The sequence below is a fragment of the Formica exsecta genome, unplaced genomic scaffold (genome assembly GCF_003651465.1).
Source record: "Formica exsecta isolate Colony F162 unplaced genomic scaffold, ASM365146v1 scaffold43, whole genome shotgun sequence".
NCBI lineage: Eukaryota > Metazoa > Arthropoda > Insecta > Hymenoptera > Formicidae > Formica > Formica exsecta.
The window spans coordinates 177,615-183,343 of NW_021851539.1; the positions used below are offsets into that span (position 1 = coordinate 177,615).

At 36.8% G+C, this 5,729-nt stretch overlaps 1 long non-coding RNA gene across 1 annotated transcript in view; it reads left to right on the forward strand.

The window, feature by feature from the left end:
* The window catches only part of LOC115240440, a 222,757-nt gene that overhangs the window by 75,551 nt on the left and 141,477 nt on the right, over window positions 1-5,729 (forward strand). The window contains exon 3 of the long non-coding RNA XR_003884780.1: window positions 4,511-4,550. This is a non-coding gene — a long non-coding RNA (uncharacterized LOC115240440). The remainder of the gene's footprint in view (window positions 1-4,510; window positions 4,551-5,729) is intronic.

Sequence of the window (5,729 nt, forward strand, 5' to 3'; positions counted from 1 at the left end):
ATCATATATATATATATATTTTTAAGATTCCATTTAAATATAAAGCTGTAATCTAAAAAATATTACAAATTGTGAACTTTATTCAATTTATAGAATTCTGGGGGGAATATGCTTCATTTTTCCATGGGAAAAATTTTTTTTCGGCGGGATAATTGCTCTCCCTTTACTTCCCCCTTTCGAATAGTCTTTGCTGCCAGTTTCTATGTTTGACTCTCACGTAGGTCTTTGTGCCGGATCGGTAAAGAGAGGATCGGTACGAATAAATTTCAATTTGCAAGCGGTTCGAAATGAGCTTCAATTATGACTTATTACCAGTATACCGGCGCGAAACACAGTTATTATTCGCGCTACATCGTCACCTCGCGACGGGTCGATTCGCTTCTGGGAATTCAATTTAGCATTTCTCTTGCATAAATTCCTTCGACCGGCCCCAAAATGCAGCCGACGGATGGAACTGCGTGGTTGCACCGGCGAGCGGTTTACCCGCATCTTCTCGAATGAGAGAGACAGGGGAGCGCCATTAGGCCCAAGTTATTTTCCTTTCAGAAACCGCGTATTATCCCATTTGCTCGGGAAAGCATTCGTATTCCCAGTGGTAACGCTGTATAACCTTCGTTTCTTTTGAAAAGTTGCGAATATAATCGGCCGGGCGCACGTTACTCTCGCCGACCCCATTTTTCGAGTTTTGCAATAACGCTTTCTTTGCGCGAGTGAAGCCGGATTGAGGATGAAAAGGATATATCGACCGCACTGTCTTCTTTCGTCATAACTGCGCATTATCTTGTTAGTGCGTCAAGTATCCTTTCAAACACGCGCGGGAACGCGAGTCGATCTCGATGCGTGTGACAAGTGGCAAAAAGCGACAAGATTCCTTTATAGTTTATATAGTTTATATCATGTTAGTTTTTTAATCTTCTTATCTTCGATATTATTTGCCTCTTCTTAGTTTTATTTGAAAACTTTAGAAAATTGACAGTTATACTTTTATAAAATTTTAATATAAAATAAAAACATTTATATTTGAGTTCCCTTCCATTATATCATCTTTTCTATTTTATTTTTTCTCAATCGATGATAATTATTTATAATTTGCATTAAAAAAAAATTAAAGAAAGAGTTCTCTAGAGCTTCCGTCAGCGTAAATTTCGACATACTGATCAATGATGCGTTCAAAGCGAGATAAAGAAAGTAATAAATCATTCGATAACGTCCGCCAAAAATAGCCATCCATTTGTTCGCTCGTTAGTATCCTATTTTGCGAATACACTAGCTCCTTTTTTGGTTACTTTCTAATATTCGGCACCTGCGCACACTTTTTTTGACGCGCAACACCTTTCGCCCGCGCAAATCTTATCGGAAATCGACAAGTCTCGGAACCGCGATGTCTTCTCATCATCGTAATCATTATAAATTGACAATTATTGACCATCAGAATTTACTTTACCGCCGTCTTTCGTAACACAAACGAACAAGATTGTTCGAAGGTTTGCGATCGAGATACAGTTAATAAAAATCGTACAGAAAAAAAACTGCTGGTTGACGAAAGAAATAATACATTTGAAAAATATATTATACGTAGATATGCATTGCAATATTTAAGAGACAACGTTTATTACAATTATTTCTCATGATTGAAGTACAAAATTTAAAATTAGTGACGAGAAAGGAAAGAAACGTTTAACTGGACCCCCGTATAAATATGAGAAAGATATATGAAAGAGTCCCAATTCTCTTTTTATCTCGTTTGCGCAACGAATGTGCCATTCTTCGGCTTTCGGATAATTGAAGGTAGAATGCATTTCCACGGCTACCATTGCATGAAACGATCCGGCGAAGTGCGTGCGGCGCGTCGAATTAATAACGCATCGTACTCGTGCACGTCAGGCCACCGTCAGGCTCTTCGGGGAAGTTCGGTGAGTCGATGAGAGAGGAACACGTTAAAACCGACTGTTTACACGAGCCGGTACGAGGGAACGAAAACGTGACACGGAGGGATACGCGCCGAATGAAGGATCAACCAATCGCGTAGCCACGGTGAATGGAGTCTGTCGAAGCACCGGGGGTGGACCCCTTTCGGTGAGCGAGGAAGGACGGCATCTCTCTCGCACCGTGATGGCGAGCGCGAGTGAAAGAGAGAGCAGGATGAACAAATGAGTACGATGAGTTACGGCACGGTGTAAATCTCGGGCTAATGGTTGCCTAAACGCGAAACCTGCCGGCTCGCTCGCTCGCTCGCTCGCACCGGACTTCTCCCTCTTCCCCCTTTCCTTCCCCTCCCCTGCGGAGCGACCGAGAAATTTAATAATCCAACTAATGGGGCCCGCGCGCGGTGGCTTATTATAGTTATACGCGGCTCCGGTCCCGGCGAGGATCGACCCCGACGAGAGGCGAAGGGGTCATCGATGGGATTTTATCTAACTCGTTTCGATACTCGCTGAGTACTGGCGATCGGATCGAGAAGCGGAATTTACTTTCCATCCTTACGTCGAGGTAGAGATAATATTTCATGATCCTACGTATTTTTATGAACATTCGGAATTTATCGAAATTAATCGCCAATTATGATTAAGACACTATACCGTACACACAAACACTCTCTCTTTACGAAATTTATATCTTGTAATAATTTATATAAGATATAATTATTTATATTTTATAGGAGAAATTATAATTTATGAAATACTCTGAACAACAATAATTGATTATTACGTCAAGTAACATTGATAATGTTGAAATAAAGACGAAGTGTTTAATAGTAATCCATTTGTCGGATTAACTTGCATCACGCGATTAAAGATTGAAACCGATCACCTGCGTTCAGATAAACAAGCGAAAAAGAAATACGAAACAGAATTTGCCGTGGGATTGCATTAAAATGATTTCCTGGAGAAGCAAACGCCTCCGCAGGTCGGCGACGTGGACGCTCTCTCGGTCCGGGAGAATTTTTAAACGATCTTCGTCGGCGAACAAGAAGGATCTTAGACGGGGTAGACGGGAAAGGGCTTCGTGGGTCCCGGCGAGCGGGCAGTAAATCAGGCCGACGAACGTTTACGGGGGTTTTTGGGGAATGTTGAACAAACAATTGACGGCTAATAAAGCGACGTGCGCACCACGGGATGCCACGTGGGAAGGGATCGGATTAAGTCGCGCGAGACACCATAGATCCGTATCGTTTTCCACGGATTCGTATATATATTCGTTCTGCGCGCGTACCAATAAGAATCGCTTTTTACGCCCTTATAGCCACGTTTAAACGCTCCACGGATCGTGCGGACCGCTGCGCGAAATTTAATACCCGGCAGACATAAAGTATCGGCGATCGAAATCCTCGTACGCCACTTAATCGATAACACGCTGCGACGTCGCAAATTACGTTCTTTACGCCGGCAAAGATGCCTTGGATCGACGCTAACATCCGAAATTGCGAGTTGCGAAATCATTCCGACGACGGCGACACAACGAGGCTTTGACATAAAAATAATATATAGAATGACATAATGACACAAACATCTATTATTTTTTGAATGCGAAATTTGTTTATAACAAAATTAGCATTTACTTGTCTTTAGGTCATTTTTATTCCTTAATAAAATGAAATTTTTATTCGCTAATAAAATCGGTTTTACAAATATTTTACTATAAGTGATTTTATTTAAAAACTTTTTATTTTCATTTACAATTATTTCTAATATAAAATGAATAATTGCCGTGGAGATAAAGATTTTATTTTATCGGTAATAAAGACTTCTCTCTTGTTGAACCTTTGTTGCTTCCTTTTGATACTCACTGGTGACACAGCATACTCGCGAAAGTACGGTTAATTACCGGCGGACGCGTGCTAATCAACAGAATATGACGATTGCGTGGCATTTTGCACGGCACTCCCGACTTTAATCACACTTGATGCGATGCGCACTTTATTACATTGCAATGAGAAAACAAAAGAATTCACGCACCGCGGCGATATTTATCTGTTGCTAACAAATAGTCCGAGTAAAAGATTAATTATACGAGTTATTATCACTAGAATTAATTATTTGTGCAGGTTTGTAAAATCTATTTCTTTAGCATTGCTCATTGTACCTCAAACACACGTTGCGCTTACATATATTCAATTAGATTTTTTCGCTGGTTTAAATGTAAATTGCATGTCATTTTCGAATTGAAAGTGCAAAGTAATATATGAAACTGTCGGAATGAGTGAAATATAATGGAAAGACATAATAAATCGTTAAATAATAATAAGTTCGTGTTTGAAATATATTATTACATACTGTATACAGTGCTATATTTTGATTATTTATTTTTTGATGTTCCATCGCATATCTTAATCTTGATCATTGACTCGATTCACATCGTATCTTCTCTTCGAGAGAAAATATTTTCTTTTTTAATTTTATAATTTTATTTATTAAATATCTATAAAGGACAAATGATAAACTTAATTGCACAAAATGTTGAAATATTAATTATTTTAATGCTTTAATTTGAATATATTTTTGCTTTACAGATCAACGTATTCAACAATTCTGCTGCTGCGCATTGTATTGGTGAGTTAAATAATTTTTCCCTTTAAATCTTGAGGTAAATTATAAATAAATAAAGGCAAAATAGTTTTTCCTGCGAAATATATATATTCCGTCTAATTCGAAATTTTTACTTTTTCTTGCGTATACATGATTGAAAATGCCGGGAATTCTTAAATATTTATCTGTTATGTTATTCTTTATAATTATATAACTCTACAATGTAGACAATATAACTTTGCAATGTACAAAAAAGATAGAACAAACTTTTGATATTTAATTGATTTGATTTTACAATAATAAATTTATAATTCATTAAATATATATTGATCAAGAATATTTAATTGTATATATACATTTCCGAACGAAAATATCGAACTGTTTTGAGCTTTTTTGGGTCATAATTAATTAAATTAATTAATAAACTTTTTTTTAAGATGCCATGATATTTTAAAAAACGCAATTAAATTTATTGTTTTCTTACATACAACTGTATAAATTTGTATGAATTTTGGCATTTTGTTTATTCAAGATTTATCATAATTTTATTGTTTTAATTTTTAGTATATATAGTTATCTCTAAAGATTAGCGAATTTTCAATTTTTGTCCTAAGAATGCTTTTCATGGATGTTGAGAATAAAGATAAAAACTCTGGGAAGGAAAGAATTTTTTAATATCGATGTAAAAAAAGAAATATAAATCTGAAATGATTCTTTCTCTCGGAGCTTCTATACCCTTGCTCTTTCGAGGGGAATGAATAGGTCGAACCAGTTTTTCGGCATCCATGAAATATTTCGCAAGGCGCTAGGTGTCGGTAAGAAATTAACGGCCTGGTAAAACGTCCTGCTTATGAAATGTAAAATAAGATTGCCATAATTTATAATTTAATAACAGACTAAAGAGGCTTATTAAGAAGCGCACAGTTTCCAACATAGTATCATATTTATTACAACCAGTTTTGCGCGGACTCCTCCTCGCAGAAAAGAATGAACCACATCTTACAAAAAAACGGGAACAAAAATGCCATTCACTTTGAAATATAATCGATAATATTTTCGACATATTCATATAACACACGAACAAGAGAAACATATAATTTATACTTTTATTATGTTTTGTAATATTGATGTCTTTTGCGTATATACACGGAAAAAAAATGCTGTTGCTTCAATTAAAGTCTACGTCACGGCTGTCACAGACAT